The sequence below is a fragment of the Cryptomeria japonica genome, chromosome 4, assembly GCF_030272615.1.
Source record: "Cryptomeria japonica chromosome 4, Sugi_1.0, whole genome shotgun sequence".
Taxonomy (NCBI): Eukaryota; Viridiplantae; Streptophyta; class Pinopsida; order Cupressales; family Cupressaceae; genus Cryptomeria; species Cryptomeria japonica.
The window spans coordinates 108,596,280-108,615,009 of record NC_081408.1 but is presented as its reverse complement, the minus strand read 5'-3'; the positions used below and the strand labels follow the sequence as shown (position 1 = coordinate 108,615,009).

General features: G+C 34.2%; 1 long non-coding RNA gene across 2 annotated transcripts in view; it reads left to right on the top strand.

Moving 5' to 3' along the window:
• The window catches only part of LOC131046110 (uncharacterized), a 134,892-nt gene that overhangs the window by 18,513 nt on the left and 97,649 nt on the right, over positions 1-18,730 (top strand). For both annotated transcript variants that reach the window (XR_009372225.1, XR_009372224.1), the window contains one exon: positions 784-853. This is a non-coding gene — a long non-coding RNA (uncharacterized LOC131046110). The remainder of the gene's footprint in view (positions 1-783; positions 854-18,730) is intronic.

Sequence of the window (18,730 nt, the reverse complement as noted above, 5' to 3'; positions counted from 1 at the left end):
TTTGAAGCAATGAAAAAACTAAGTGGAGAATCATTTTTTTCATCATTTCCCCCCTCTTCAGTTGTTATGCCCTATGCTCGTGATCTTGATGTATGCCTAGTCTTATATTGAGGACAAGAACATTGAAGTGAAGGGGCCCCTTTGCAATAACAAAGAAATGGGTTAAATTCAAAACATTTTTTATTATTGTTACAAGTATTTCATTAATTTAGAGAACATAACTGTTGCGCTCTTTACCTGATGGGGCCACATCATTTTGTCTAGCCTCAACCTCAACATGTTGAACACCTTCTAGATCCTCTGGAGTTGAAATACTAAAGGTTACATTAATGCTGAACATCGATTGCAATTAAATTTGTTTAAAGGAATAACAGTGGTCCTCTTTACCTGATTGGGGAACATCACGTTTCTGATGTTGTGTACCCGGATCATGCTCCACTTGGTCACCACCAACTACATGCTCTAAAATATTAACAAAAAAGGTTACATTAATTACTACTCTAATTAAAAATTAAGATTTTTGATTGTATTAATAATTACATAAATAAATTTGAATAACAAATGAATATGTACACTACTGGGATGCACATTCGGACCTTCATGTGCAGGCGGTATTTCACGATTAGCAGGTTGCATTCCAATGTCATGCACATTGTTATCATTGCTTGCTTATTTAAAACAAATATAGTCACTTTATGTTGGAACTCAACATCAATTAGTTTATTGGAAGTAAAGTATTCATTTTGAAACAATTTTCATTTAGCTTATTTACCTGTGTGACAGATGCACTCGAATCTTGTGTTTGGCCACTCAATTCTCGTAGCCGATCAACCACAACTGTATAGCTTTACTGGTAAGCAATTCTCTTGTCATCTTCTGTGGGCGTTCTATTGAATTCAGAGCCATGCATTTTTGCTTGGTATCATGAATTTTGCTTGCATTGTTTGATAAAAAATAAAAATCGTTTGCAATTCATAAATATTTTGATGCGATATTTCATTGACAGATATTTACAATTTGTGCGACAAGTTTTATATAACCACCGGAGCTGAGTTTGTGTTGCTCGTGCTTTTCTTGTCTTGCCTTGGTTACCTTTGACGTGTCACTCAGTCTATGAAAAGTTTGAAGTATGTTAGATTATATAAATATAAAAAGTAATTAATTAGTACATACTTACATTCTTGATAGTATCCCATACCTTATTTTGTTGTTTGGTGGTGTATTTCCTTTTTTCCTTTCAATTCTCTCATTGGCATCCAAAATTAGGTCTTTCCACTTCCTCTTTGGAATCATGGGGGACACTTTCACTTTACGTGCTTCTCTAAATGGGTCCTGTATTGTTCCTTCACATACTTTAGATATGTGCCAACTTTTTCAAGGAGCTTGGTTTTGTCGAATGTGTCATTTCCAAACCACTCAACCATACGGTTTGTTAATTCATCTTTTAACCTTTTTTCTTGGTCATTCCACCTTTTAAAGCAAAAACAATCATGTTAGATTCATAAATGAATTGAAGCTACATTTATTATGGATCAAAGGAAAACTATTCTAGCAATGATATGAAATCAAAATAGTGGATTAGGGTTAGTTTACATATGATGTTCCACCTTTTACGTATGGTGGGCCCAAATATTTGCAATGCAATGTCATTAAGATTTTTATAAAAAATATCATTTCTTGCAAAAAATTCATGGGATCATTAGTCCAAAAGGAGTGATCAAAAAGTAAATTACAATTAGACTATATATAATAATAATTTTAAAGTACTAGGAACCTTCTGGATCTTTAAGGGAATCATTTCTTCGTAGCTCACCACCAATGTGACCTGCAATGTTCCCGTACTAGCGATACGAGAAGATCTAGGAAATGATGGTATGTTATCAGCAGTAGTCGCCTCTAGTGCATCCTCATGTGCATCTCCTGCCGCAGAGAATGAATCCACTATGAAATGCCCCCAAGAAAGAACGCTTGAAGGGAAATAAACACATAATAGAAGATAGAGCAAAATAGGGATCTGCCAATAGTACGTGCAGTAGAGGATGTCTGCATGCTGCGTGTTGCCGACATTGTAGTCAGCAATACAGGTGGGGTTAATCTTTGATGAGGCGCCGATGACATTTGCACAGGAACATTGACAACACATGAAGAATAATACATTAAATATATAAAACATTAAATATATGTAAAGTGCAAGAATTGTAAACAAGGATGAACCTTTATTATGAACATTGATAGTATCAAGTATGATGTGTTTTGGGTACTCAAAGTGATAAGCCAAGAAAATCGTCATCTCCTGAACTACTTGCAATACCTTGATCATGGCCACCAGGTTGATGAGGACACATAAATTGCTGTAAAAACAACATGTACATATTTTAGTTAATGACATAAAAGAGTATAAAATATAAATCATTATTGAACTTTTGTTATAATTAAAGCTTTCATTACTACTTACTTGCAAGTTTTCTAGTTGTCTGAATCAATTTTTGCACCCTCTCTCGTATCTCATCAGTCTGAGGCTCCACAAATGGTAAAGCATCAATCTCTCTACTAATTTTTCTAACAAACTTTTGTATCAATTCCATAAGGTTTGTGGAATTTGCAGGGTCATCATTGCTTAATCCCGTTGAATCCACATCCCTAGAGAGGTGCTCAAGTACTCCAACTCCCTTTCCCTTTCCCCGAACATTCGTATGTGATAAGAATATCATTAACAATTACAAAATTACTCCAAAACACTCAAAAAAAGAACATAATAATGTAACAGTTTGCTTCTATCTAATTTGTACAATTACAATAAGGTTTACCTGCTCGGTAGAAATGTCGCGACCTACATCCCTGTTTGTACTATGTGATGGATCCATGTCGCCTTGTGACATAAAAAATATAAAAACGTTAGCGAAATGAAACCAATAGACTTAGCAAAAAAACTTCATAATAAAATTGTCTATTGGAGTTATTAATTGGAGGTTGGTTAATTTAAATGGTATATAGTACATACCACCCCCATGATAGTAACTTTGTTTGTATTTATTCGATTCAAATTGTAATCAATTAGCAGCTCTTCCCCCACACTTATTGATTTTATCACACATACAAATACATGATTTCCCTCGCACACCTCAAATATGCAATTGGGTTGTTTATTAGTTGACCCAGGTCGCATACTATTTATAAAACTTGCAATATTCCTCGTTGCGTTTGGCCTTCCATCAATGTATACGACCACTTGTTTACTTTGATCATTATCTTTCTGTTGTATATAATTTGCTGACATTACATACCTACGCATACTTTTTTTATATCAAACAATCTGCATCCAATTATTGTAATTGTAACAAGGTCTGACAAACTCCATCAATTCAACAACTTTGTTTTAACAAACCTTTATGCCGTCCATGGAAAATAGGCTCAAACCATGTAACGATGAAGGTGCTATGCGATATATCCTATCGTTAACACAAAAATTGGTGTTTATTGGAAGAAGTTCCTTCGGTACGCATTGTTTCTGTAGATGTTTGTACCTCAAGGGCGCCTTTGGTTTTATCATCATAAGAACATGACCCCTCTTGAGCAAGGAAAAATTTCATGCGTTTATTGAATTTTTTTCTAATCTTTTGACCTCTAGTTGATCTCCCTATTGTAGACCTACTACATGTCTCACTTTTGTTTTCTATTCTTGCATTTCCCTCACTCGAGGAAGACACATCTGACAAATACCTGTTTTGTGGTACCTGCGCTCTATCAAATGAGAGAGTTAGTTGGTAATGAGAGAGATATTTTGCAAATGAGAGTAATGTTGATGAAGTCGTCGACCCTAAAGTTGATGTTGAGATTAAAATTTGAATAAGTCCAACTGGGGCCTCAAGTGTTGATAACTGTAATAGATTTGCTGCTAATGTTGAGGTTTGAAAAATTGGGGAAGTTTGTTTTTCAAGTAATTTTTAAAAAATAAACTGTTTCTATAGGGTGTATTGACTTATACTTGTCAATCCATGAGACTGTGTAGGATCCTCGTTAAAGGGGTTCAAGTTCTTGCACATGTAATTCAATTATCTAATGTTAGCTAAAAATTACATAGTACACAATATGAACAACATGAACTTTGTAGACAAAAAGAGTATTAAATAAAAAAAAGATTTTGTCATCATAATCATTGTAAATTTTTTAATTCCTTACTTTTACTTTATGTAGACTATGCATGATTCTCAACTAAAGGGTTGACGATGTCTGTAGTCAATGACCTGTTCCCACCAAGGGTGACAACATCACACAAAATATATACATGAAATCAACACCATCAATTGAACATTATAAGCATTACATTTGTAAGTTGATAAACAATAAATACAAGTATCATAAGCATCATAAGCATCATAAGAATCACATATGTATCATAAGTGTCACATATGTATCAACATATATGTAATTGAGCATCATAACCATTACATATGTGTCATCATAAACATGTAATCCTTCACATATGTATCATAAATCACATCCATCACATAGGTAATAAACAATCCACATTCTATAAATAAACACAAAGTTCAAAAAATACCACATGTATCATCATAAACATGTAATCCATCACATGTATTTTAAATAAACATCTATCACATAGCTAATAAACAATCCAAATTCCATAAATAAATACAAAGTTTAAAAACTGTCACTTAAATGGATTTTAAAAGGTGCATCATGAGTTAATTATGTAATGGCATTAAAATTCAAAACATAATGAATTAATTATGTAACCATATAAGTCAAATAAATTTCTATCAAGAAATCAATACTAAATAGATAATATACTAATCACATACATCATACATTTCATTCATCATCATCACCATCACCATCACCACCACCACCACCACCGCCACCACCATCATCATCATCAACTTCTTCTTCATCATCATCATCGAGTAATTGTCGATCGTGATTAACATTGATATCATCTTCTACTTTTTCAGTATCTTCTTTTTCCACCACATTATACTTTATCGGCCTTCCTCTTGGATCATGTCTAACAACAAAATGACCAACCCGGTTTATGTGGAACCTCTAAGTAAAATACCCGCTCACATTGGTTTGGAAGAACATAGGGCTCATCTCCAATTGGTTCAAACGACCTTGTATTAACCATTGTAAAACCATTATCATGTTCAATAACAGTTCTATCAGGATCATTTTTATTCAATCGTAGCCTATACCATTTGACGACAAACAAAACTAATTTGAAGGAATTAAAGTCACACTAATATATCATCCAAAATGCCATAGTATCGATTTTGGGACTCTTGAGGATGTATGTCGTTTCTCGATGAAATATTTGTCACCTCACTGCAGTTATCACAGAATCACAAGTTTTCTTCGTGTCATCCAACTTTTTGATGCGAAATTTATGACCATTGCAGCACATAGCGTTATGGTGTTTGACCTGCGATATGTCAAACATGTAAAAATTATTGTATCGTGAGTTGATAAACATATGGGTGACTAATAAATTTATACGTACCTGTTTATCTCTTAAACCATATGCTAAATCAATTTCCCTTTGCGTAACATTGGAATCTTCGTTACGATGAGCTTTTTTAACCAATGAAGCCACACCTTTCCATGCTAATGTGCGACCAGAATGTTGACAACGTTCAATCCATACCGTCATCCAATCAAGATTGTTTGCAATATACCAATGTAGTGCATCCCACTCTCGACCAACTGTACAAAAAATAAATAGACGTCTTACAATTGATTTGTTTTTGAAGATTAAGAATTAATTAACTACAATAACATCTTATAATTACCTCTCATTTTCCTCAATCTACCTTTCTCCGTCAAGTACTCCCCTTTGAATTTGTTAATGGGGTTGAGATCCCAAATGCGATCCACGTGGATCTTTGTTGCAAACTTAGGAAGATATTCAGAAATGTACACCATAGTCTGGTATACCATATATTCTTCCACCATAGAACCTTCAAAATGTGCTCTTTGTCCAACCAAAGCCTTCAAAAATTTCAAGTGCCTCTCAACCATCTCACATTGATCTAGTGTGTACAGGTCCTCACAATTCAATCTTCTCAACTTGGTGTATGAGGTAGTGTTTTTGTGCATTGAAAAACGCTGAAGGTAGACACACTTGCATTTCACACATTAGATGATGAATTTTTCTCTTCCAATATTTTATATCTTCTTTATGAATTTCTTTAGATGACAACCACCTACAAGATATTCAAGATGCAAAAAAGTATATTGCATAAGAAGTAAAACAAATTGCAAATATAATATCTATACAACGAACTGAACAAATATCACTATTTACCTCATGTATTTTCCAAGATCATATATGACTTGCTTGACATTATTGTCAAATTCGTCTGGGAGAGATAGAGGTAGAACATATTGCAACAATTCTAAAATTATCTTTCATTTTTTTCTAGCATAATACAATGAAAAGTATATGCGTAGTATACATATATATAGTAAAAACACAAGAACATGAATTACCTTAATAAAGGTATGCCAATCATGCGTTTTCATCCCTGACCCAAGTTCACTTTTCTTTGATATGAGATTGTTTATGTTCGCAACAAATCCTGTGGGAAATCGAATTTTTCGTATGACTTCTTTTATAGCATTGCTTTGTTGGTCCATTAATAACCAAGGAAGGTCACTTATATTAATCTGAGCTCCATGGCTATCGGATTGAATGACATTTTTCATTGCATGATTGGATTCCTGAATGCCACTACAAATTTTGACAATTTTTTTCTTTGTCACGCCTTTCATCCAATATTTTCCATAATGTCTCTATTATATTCTTTCCAATATGCATAGTATCAAACAAATGCACAATTTGTAACTGCTCGTAGTAGGGCATTCTACTAAATTGTCGGGGATAACTTTTTAGTCCCTTAGGAAGTTGGTCATTAATACCTTGACAACCTTTACGATCATCAATCATGTCATCAGTAAACAAAACATAATAGAAATGATATTTTATGACATAAACCATTAGATGGAATGACATTACCTGGACGATTAATTTTCGATTATATTCCAACTTTCACAGGTGAGGGGTCATTCTTCGTGGCTTTGATGTAGTCTCTTATTTCCCATTGAAAATATGTTTTTCATTATTTCAATACTTATGATTTTTGTGGAGAAAGTGCCTATACTCATCAAACATCTGCTTTCCTAAACTTTTTGAATGACGAGATTTCATCTTTGGACCACAAACTGGACATGCAAAGTTTCCCTTTGTTTGAAGACCTACAAGATAATGTATAATTGGATTAAATATATTAATTTTTTTAATTATAATTATCATGCGCAACTTGAACACTATAACATACCACAAAAATGTGTTAGCCTTGGGGCATTGTGTATTGTCCATACAAGCATCACATGAAATTGAAATCGCTTGTCCTATTGGTTTAGAGACGCCATACATAGTGACACCATTCTATAACTCCAACAACTCGTCGATAAGAGGCTCAATATATACATTCATATCTTTAACCTGATACTTACCTAATCGAATGAACATAAACATTACATAATTATTATGACCATTTTACTACAATATTTATAATTAAATGTATACGACTATTAAATGATAAAATACCTGGAACAATCATTGCCAACATTACGTGCTCCTTTATTGACATCCATAGAGGAATGTTATTGTTGATAACAAAAACATGCCACACTGAGTAAACAGATCTCAACTCTCCAAATGGATTGACACTGTGCGCTGCCCCAATGAAAGCCTAAGATTACAAGGTTCTTCTTTAAAGTGTTGCCACTTTTCCTCTATGTCCATAAATGCTGAACCATCTGTAGGCATTTGAATAATGTCATCTCGACTTCTATTGCGTGCATGGTAATTTATAAATTGTGCCAAGCTAGTGCACTTGAATAATCGTTGCATACGTGGAATAATGAGAATATAACGAAGAACCTTGTTAGGCACTCTTTTTGTTATTTGATCTGTTCCATATCTACTGATATGACATTCAGGGCATTCAGTTCGAAATTCATGTTGTTTGTGATATATAATATGATCATTGGGGCAATCATCTATTACTTGATACTCCATTCCAATATGTTTCATAATGGCAGATAATTCTCGGTATGAGCGAAGTAGAATATTTGATGGTGGTAACAAAAACTCACCTATCAATCTACAACAAAAAAATATAATTTGTTCATATAAAGAATATTAATGGTACAACATGATTCAGACATATATGACATACCTTAACACACGTGAGATTGTTATGTTGGATAAACCATTCATAACCTTCAAGCTCACCAACAACAATACAACAGAGAGAAGAGTTGTCTGAGAGTCTTCGTAAAGGGCCTCAGATGCCTTCTCAAGTAGAGGGACATCATGAACAACACCAAGGTCATCTTCATCATTACAATCAATTGCACGAGTACTACATGTGTCATGGATCAATGTATTTGTACCATCATCTTTAATTATGTTTTGTGGCTCATCATCGTCATCTTCCATGGGATCATTATCTTCAGCTTTGATATTCACACCTCCATGTTTGTCCACTTCGAAAACCATATTGTTTGGGTCGTGTTGATCCATATCACGTGCTCCGAGGTGTTCGACCTATATAAAATTTATAAACATAAATAAACCATGATCATGATCTCATCATCAAGTGATTTATTATGTATATAAATTGTTAAAATGATATAATGAAAAACTTATCAATGGATGATAATCATGCCCCCCTTCATTGTGACCATGCAACCTACAATGTTTCTTAGCTGTTTTGATTAGAAGTCTACTAGTCTCTAACCCTTTACAAATTGTCTCCTTATTTTGTTGTTCGTTGATATTGTTTGACATGGTCTTTCCTTACAGGCAAAACAATTGGACTATAGAACTAGTTATATAGAAGTTGAAATGTTAGTAATGAAATCACGTTTCAATGCAATATACCAAATTAAATTACTTGAAAATAGAAATAATGCAAATTGAACCAAAACCAATTAACTCTTCTTTTTCATCTCAAAACATATCTAATAGCTTTGTGGTGATTTAGATCAGGTGATATGCTAATGGCTTTGTGGTATGCAATCCTTGTATCATATCTTAAGTTGACTAATGTCTAATTGGGGTAATCCATGAGTGTCTAATGTGAATTCATTATTAATGTTGTGAAGTCATCGAGAGTACGGTGATAGTCATCCTTATAGGATCCTCTCAATACTGTCCAAATTAGTGACAAGACAGACAAAATTCTTAGTCACACCTTGGGTGCAAGTGAATGGTATTACATATACTTTTGGGATGAACACCATTGAGAGTCATAGACCCAAGTTAGTCTAAAACAAAAGTAACTATCCATTCCCATGCTCACGCATACTTACATGACTAATGCAGACCTTGTGTATCCTAAACATTGGACAGACCTTATTTGACTTGTTTAATCAATGTGGTTGCTGTCCTAATATGAAATATTGAGTTCTACCCTTGCCTCTGCATCAAACTTATCACATCATGTTTCTTCACCAAAACACACTATTCCCAATCTTCCTCAATACCCTCAATGGAGGGGCATGTATAATGGTTTCAACATACAAAGTCAATGATCATACACTCCATTCTTCTAGACACCCTTGGATACATTACTTGGCTTCTAGGCTTGGGAAAACTAATATTAATTGAGCTAGCACCATGAGGATAGGGTCAAGTATCATGGCAACTGATCATAATTTGTGAAGACAGGGTTCACACCTAAGTGTTGGCTCTCAACAATGCCACACTTCCAAAATTGTCAGTCTCAAGACATCTCCTATTGGGTCAACACTCATTGATGGCCACAAGACCAAATCAATGTATCTACGCTTCAAACTCCTTACTTCAGGCTTGGATGACCCTATACAAGGTCTATTAATTGTACCATTATAATTATTTTTTAATGGATGAGGATTTATATTATCATTTCCAAAATAGTGTTATGCATATTCACAAAAAGAAAGGCAAGTGGAAAGAGTCACATCCTAAAGTCCAAACAAGACAATAGCTCAAAACAAAAAACAATTATAACAAGACAACTAAGAGGAGGAGGTTAGCCCTAGTCATTTGTTTTGCTCTTTATCTACGATTGCTTGCTTTGCATATGTCACTTGAAACTATACATCTATGACCCTATTGTAGACAATAGGAATACTTTTGTAAAATTAGCAGTAACACTATCTTTTCACCCAACTATAGTGAAAGCCTCAAATCATCTTTGGTGGTTCCTTAGTGGGAATACAAATGTGTCTCATGTACCATAGGAGCTCATTTTCTATGTGAAAATCAAGAACCTACCACCTAACTATGAATTTTTGGTATATGTCAAAGAATTCAAGATCTCTAATGTTAAGTTAAGGCCATTCTAATGTTTTATGCTTGCAAGAACCAAGTGTTGTTATCAAAGCTGCAAATGAAAGATGAGTCAAGCAATCAACAACTTTATCAATATTCCCGTTCTTGTGTCAAATGTTCAATTGAAGAAAAATGTTGTAGGTACATGGAGCACCTTTGATGATGGTAATTTTAAAACTCGCCTCAAGTCTACATGAATTGCAGAGGCTTGTAATAAGTATGCATGACTATCTCCTTTCCCAAAATGTAATTCTTTCATTGCATGCAAACCTAAATGATAGCATATATCTCTTTGTTATATTTTAGGTACTTACCCACTATGTTATAAAACATCTTGTTATGGTAAATAGAAAAAGTCTCAGATGACACTATGTTAGAAATGGCTCACCATTGTAGGTACATGGAGCACTTTTGATGGTCATTTTGCAACTCACCTTGAGTCTACATGAGCTGTAGAAGCTTGTGGTAAGTATGGATGATTGTCTCCTTCCAATATGTAGAACTTTCATTGTATGCAGACCTAAACAATAGCATAAATCTTTGTCATATTTTATGTGCCTACACACTATGTTAGAAATCATCATTGTCCAAAAATGGTCATTTATATGGTGGCCAATTTAGTAGTGGTGTGTCAAGGACATTATCAATTGAAAGCTTTACCTAACAATGCAAAGATGCACCCATCAACAAAATCAACACGCCTTTATACCTTGAGAGCATATGCTCCATCTGCTTCTATTGTGTAGTTATTGTTGGTGTTTGAGCACATGTACCTATTGCAACTTTCTATTCTTCTTTATGTCTAATAATTCACCCAAACTGAAATTCACCTCCATAAAACCACCCAAACTAAAATTCACCTCCATCACTAAATCAAGTGGAGTTCCTTCAACTCCTCCTTGGCTAGCAAGCTAGCAATCCAACATTGTTGAACTGTAATTCTAATTTAAGTAGCGCTCTACTAATTTTCTCTAATCTAAGAAATTACAAAGAAATACATCTCCAATTTAGAAATATAATCATCAACAACATCTCTACATCAATTTTTCCGTCAAACTTAGGGATGCCACAACTTACCTAGGCTTTGGAGGGAGTCCAATTTCCCAATGACCTTTCCAATGGGGCTCACTGCTTATTTTGGTTACTTTGGAGCATCAACACAAATCAGTTCATCATCCTTGATCTTTGTTTTCGTCAAGCCACCTAGATCAACGACTTGAAGGAACTCGAGGAGTTAGTAGCTAGTTTTTCAATATCAATATAGCTGAACAAAATAAAACACAAAATTGATAATTACAATATAGTTGAACAAAATGATCTTTATTTTAATCGAGTGTGTATACAAAATGGGTAAACTTTGTAGCAGAGATGAATGCCTTCTATTCTTGCTACATGATTCAAATTCAGCCACTATATAGCTTTCAAAAAAAGGAAAACTTACTAAAAGTAGTATATTAGGGATCTTGGTGGAACCAACGAATTATCACACCTAGTACTAACTAGTGTCCTTGGAAGTTGAAATGAGCATTCAAATAAGGACAAACCTAATGGAAAACTAAAAATGTTTGTTGGAAAATTATTTATTTGGCACCCCCATTTGTCAAGGCTATAACTCTTGTGTATAACTGCCATTAAGATGATATTCTCAACAATTGATTGAATCTTTTGAGCTAGGTGACTAAGACACTAGTGGTCCAAAATTGAGAATAGGGTCAAGTGAATTCCTTCTCCAATGGATAATTTAATTTTAACATTTGATGGCACATCTAAGAGCGCTGTTAATTGCATTTTAAGCTCAATGTCTTAAGGGAAGGAGCACACACGTAACCTAGAATTGCTCCTTTGTCCAATTCTTTTACGCATTTGTAACCTTGAATGATGCTTTTGCACTATTTTTCTACACTTTTGTACAATCTAGTCGTGCTTTTGTTCAATATCATTCTTTTTTAAAAAACTTCCAAATCAGGCACACAATCATGACTTCACACCTATAAAATAGGAAACTTTTGGATAAACTAGACTTGAAACGACACTTGGAAACAAACTTCAAACTTGCAAACTTGAAATTTATACTTGACAACCACACAATTAAAACATAAAAATAATGTGGAGGTAAGTCAAGAGGAATTTAAGTGTGGAATGCCTTTACATTTACTATCTCTAGAGGAATCTCAAAATATTTTGTTTTTATCTTCAAAGGTGCTAATAAAAGATCTTCATCAAGTTGATATATTGGAAGACATATATGACTTTTTACATTATATTAAAAGGATGCAAGTAATTAAAATGGTCCTTGATTCAAATCCTAATTATTATCTTCTGTCTCTGCTTACGAAGGGTGTCAAGTTACCTCTAGTTTTACTCTCCCTATCCAGAAGGAACAAGATCTCATATATTTTGGTACATCTAGCCAAACAAATTTAGTTAGTGTGTCCATCCCAAGCATACCATTGTTTGACATATTGACTTTGCAATATAACACCACATTTCAATGACAATCATATAGAGAAACACATGATCAATTTTATGAGCCTATTTTAATGACTCTTTTATTTGGCTTGATAGAATTTTATACTCTAGTTATTGTATTGAATTGTTCTGGGGACTATAGTTAGGAGATAGCCGTTGGGGGGGTATATTGCTCCTAAGTCCCCACCCTGCTGATCATCGAGAACTGGCTGTGAAAGGTAGAGATAGATCTGAAGTACAAAAAATCTGCATGTCAATCTCAGACTTTCTGCTGTAGATCGATCCAAAGCACAAAAGTTATGCAGATCGATCTCTTGCTGTTGCAAATCGATCTCTCCCCAGTCTTAATTTGGTAGAAATGTAACACTCTAAACAATAATTCCTCTAGTGAACCAAATCTACCAAAAGATGAAAGAAGGCCCAATGTCCGTGGAAGCTAGTAGAAAAGAAGCTAAGACTGAAGAGCAACCCAAACTATACTAGAATTAATATGATGGAATTGTTATGGTATTGAATATAATTTTGAGTCAAGGAAGTTCTCTTAACTATTCCATAGATCAATGACAACGAGTGTGTCAATTTAGAAACAAACTTTGAGATGCACACTCTAATTTTTAAGCTCCTTTTTAGTAACATCATGTAGCAAAGTCTATAGGTACTTTGTGTAGACCTTTCCTTGTAGTTTTTATCTTTGTGTTATCCAAAATCTATTTTTCTACATGTGCCATATCCTTGATAATGGAATTTAATAAAATGTTGAGCTCATTACTATTTTCTTAGACAAATGTGTATTCATTTTTTTTAGCAATGCTTTCTATTTGAGTTGAAACCATAAAATCTTTCAAATAATATTTGAATTTTATATTATTGGAATGTTTATTAATCAAATTTTGATAAAGATAAGAAATGTATATCTAAGATTAAGACTTATACGCATGTGGTACATGTGAGACACATTTTTTTTGTGAGTTTGCTTGCTCTCTACCTAGAAATCAATTTGCTGTTATCTTGATGGCTTTTTCATGAAAGTTTGTCTAGCCCATGAAAATAAATACACAATATGATAAGAAAGACATTGGAGCAAAAAGAGACTAAATGCATTATTTAGTTCTACACAAATGAAAATTCTCAAATAAGTTTAGTTGTCATTTCTATAGCCATTGTAGATTTTTTTTAACAATATTGCATATTTATTTGGATGCCTTTTGATAAAATTTATGGTATTTTTTGGGGTAACAAAAATGAAGTGAAAAAAGCTGAAAATTATAAACAAAAGGTTGAGAAAGTTGCAAGCTAAGGGGAAATGATAGCGATACTAGGCACTTGATATAATATTTACATGAGATTTAGCCAAGAATACTAGGAATATAGAAACAGAGAGAGAGAGAGAGAGAGAGAGAGAGAGAGAGAGAGAGAGAGAGAGAGAGAGAGAGAGAGAGAGAGAGAGAGAGAGAGAGGATTGAAGATGATTGTATAGAATGAGTGAGTGAGTACATAGGAGAGGAGTGGATGTATATAAAGAGTGAGTGAGTACATAGGAACCTACCTAGCATGCCACATGGACAAGCCACCTAAGTACCTAAGAATAATTATACACCAACTCCCCTCCTTAAGCATAACTTAGGTGAGGCAAAAGAGTAGGTCCTAACACCAAAGCCTAATAAGGTACTTTAGTACAATGCACCTCATAAAGAAGAGGAGAAAACACTATGGGAAAATGCTCCCCCCTAAACAATGGAAATAATCTCTCTAATGTGCGAGAAAAGTACAAAACCCCATATGAGAAAAATTCCTTCCCACGAGAGAGGAGGAGAGAGATCATGCAACCCCTCAATGAAGAGTCTATTGCAATGATGATAGATGTTTGACAATGAATTTTGAAGATGATACAACCCACTGAACAACATTACTCCCATTATGAAGAAATAGAACCACATATGTAAGTTACCTTCCCATTCCTGAAAGGAATATGAGGAGAAAAGACTCAAAATGAATGAAACCCCTGAACACTACTCAAGTAGTCCCATGTCAATGCCAAAGGGTATTTGAAACAATCAAGCGTTTTAGGCAACAATGAAGAAGATGACAATCTAGAATCTGATGAAGATTAGAATGTAGATCATAGTCCAAATACAAATATTACCTCTCCAAATGATAATCAAATATCTTTAAGCCAATGCCAACGTGTGACTACTTCTAATAAGATGAATCAGGTACCATGTAAGATTCAAGTACAATGACCATGGATGTATGGTGATAGTTGGACCAATGAGAATTTGATACTACAATGATATATCATTTCACCTTCAATGCTTTTTCAATTGCTTTTTGTCTTCACATTTAATGTCTCTCCCTAGCGTTTCATTTTTTTAGATAGTTATTGATTTGATCGAACACATGGCAATAATATTTATTTAATATCCCTATCAGTTATTTTATTTACATGTGTTGTAATTTGCCCACCAATATAGTATTAGTATTAGAGGTGCTCAGTGCAAAATATGTGTAAAACAAAGGTATCCTGCCCTTTGTACCAGTATACAATCCTTGATTTGGGTTGTATTTTATGATTGAAATACCATGCGTTTGTCAAATAATTGTAACAACTGCTTTACCTCCTACAATTTGTTTGCGTAATCATTCTTAGATCTTTTTGGAATTAGGCAGGTTTTGCAAAGAGAGCATGTTTTATTATCATTATCAAACCATATATCCAAGCAATTCTTGTGGAAATGTGGAAACAATTTTCCAGTTGTTGTATCTCTTAATATTTATGAAGCTCATTTACATTGATAGTACATGTAATCTTATCAAATTCTACAAACCTGGCTACTAAAATCTGGTCTCCAAAATCCTACACTAAGAAAATTTAGCCTTGGGAAAATGTTGGTTAGTATAGATCAATGTGCAGGGCGAAGTCTTAGGTGACAATGGCAGTAAGCACTTGTTAGTTTATTAGGTCAAAACATAGTTGGGACACTTGCCGACCTCCTCCATCAATTGCACCCTCTTCTCCTCTTCCCTCTTTCATTAAATGATCACGCACAACCCGATCTCCTCCAACGATATCTCTATCCACTTTTCCCCTCTTTCGTTGATTTCAATCCACTATATTGGTGGAGGCATCTATTATGGTGGGTGTATCGGAGGAAGCCATGGTAGGTAGATGTAGATAGATCGAAGAGAAATTGGGCACCAGGGCATATTCAAGATAGAAACCTTAAGACTTAAGAAGATTAAATATAAAATAAAAGTTCATATGCAAAATACCCTAACCTTTTAGGAGACGCAGTGTTGCCGAGGTCGACGAAGCTTTGCATGCAGGGAATTGCCAGAGGTTGACGAAGCTTGTGCGAGAGTGATTGAGCAAATGACTTGCACTCTTTTTTCACTTTTAAGTAATGCTCATGGTCGTCGAAATTTCGACGAACGTGGGCACTTTTAAAAAAAAACGAAAAACAAATTTCATTACTAATGCCCTCTCTGTCGAAACCAAAAGTGAAATTATTGTCGGAATTCTGACGAATTCAGAATTTTTTTCAAAAAAAAAAATCAAATTTGGTCACAATATACCTTCTTCGTCGGAAACCTCTGTCTAAATTCTAGACCAAATGTATTAGTGCATGTCTCAACATGGTATCAAAGCCAGGTCCAGGCTAGGAGCCCCAAGCACACGAGAGGTGTGGCTTAAGGGTGGGTGTTGCTATTGGAAATAAGCCACACCCGAATTGACGATGGATTGGTCGAAGAGGGGCCAGTAGCTCAGTGGTAGAGCACTCCAGCAACGTATGGAAGGTCCTAGGTTCGAGTCCTAGCTTGTCCATGTCTCAATATGACCACCATGCTTTGTTCTTTGTGTTTTTTGTGTATACCCTTCTATGATGAATTTTAAGAGTAATTTAATAAATTTGGGGTTTTTAATATTGGTACGCATTTTATTACTTTTTTTGTTGCTTTGAATACAAGTGAACTACAATAAAAATTGAGATTGATAGCTTAAATCATTTATATGATAATTCAGTACATTATAATATTCTTTCCTTTGTCTTTATAAAATGTCCTACACACATCTGTTTTGTCTAACAAACAGACTGAAAACCCTTTAAAATAACATTTCCCATATTGACTGTGATATAGATCAAAATGAGAGAGATAACTCCCTTGCCCATAATCTAAGCAAGCAATAGCAAATTCAAACATGTTTATTTTTATTTTGAAAACAAAACTTATCTTATAGTTTGCTATGCTACAAACATCATTTCCATTCTATTGCTACTCTGCAAAATAAAACTCTCTAAACACTAGTTCAAAATAGTTTTCAATATATTTTTAAGATAGTTTTAAATATATTTGAAATTGCAACTTCACTCAAATTGTTTTCTCTCCCAATCCAATGCCCTTTGCTTGCTAAACATTTGGCTTCAATTTTTTTGTTTATTCTTTAAACTCTAACATACCTTTCTTTTCTCCATCTGCTTTGTTCTTAATAACCTTTCACTTCACCTTCCTTACCTCCTCATTCTCTATACATTTTAACCTTTCTTTAATTCTTTTGCTTCATCTCTTTCCTGAAACCTTTCTTTTCTTCCCTTGTCTCAACTCTTTTCTGATCCCAACTTGGCAATAAGTAAGACCAAAGTAAAATGGATTCGGCGTTGAAGTGGGTCGTAAGGATATCTCTGGAAAAAATCACAATTTGAGAAATAAATTAATCATTTACTCACAACATAAGTTTGCTTCATGTTTCTTTGCTTTCCTTTGCTTCCCTTTGCTTCAGCTCATTTCCTGAACTCAACTTGTCAATAACTAAGACAAAGTTAAAGCGGATCAGACGTTGGGGTGGCTCGCAGGGACACCTTTAGAAGAAATCAAAACAACATAAATAAATTAATCATTTACTCACAACATAAATTTGTTTCTTAGTCCTTTGCTTCATTTGCTTCAGCTCCTTCCTGACCCCAACTCGGCAATAAGTAAGACAAAGGTAAAGCGGAATGAACGTTGAGGTGGGTCACGAGGATATTTATATAAGAAATCACAATTTTAAAAATAAATTAATCATTTATTCACTGCTTCCTTTGTCTCAGCTCTTTCATGATCCCAACTAGGCAATAAGTAAGACCAAGGTAAGTGGATCGAACGATGGGATAGGTTGCAGGGATACCTCTAGAAAAAAATCACAATTTTAAAAATAAATTAATCATTTATTCACAACATAATCTTGTTTCTTGTTCTTTTGCTTTACTTTGTCTTAGGACATTCCTAATCTCAACTTGACAATAAGTAAGACCAAAGTAAAGCGGATCCGATGTTGGGGTGGGTCGTAAAGATACCTTATAGAAAAAATCACAATTTTAAAAATAAATTAATCATTTACTCACAACAAAAACTTGTTTCTTGTTCCTTTGTTTTGCTTTGCTTCAACTCATTTCTTCACCCCAACTTGGCAATAAGTAAGACCAAGGTAAAATGGATTGGACGTTGGGGTGGGTAACATAGATATTTTTAGAAAAATCACAATTTAATAAATAAATTAATCATTTACTCACAACATAAATTTGCTTCTTGTTCCTCTGCTTCATTTGCCTCAATTCTTTCTTAACCCCAACTTGACAATAAATTATCCATTGTTATCCATTGTGGTATCTAGAAGAAAAATCATATTTTTCAAAATGAATTATTCATTTACTCAACAAAATCTTGTTTTTTGTTTCTTTGCTTTTTTTGCCCCATCTCCTTCATGACCCCAACTTGGCAATAAGTAACACCAAGGTAATGTGAATCGAGCGTTGGGGTGGGTCGTAGGGATACCTGTAGAAAAAATCACAATTTTAAAAATTAATCAATCATTTACTACAC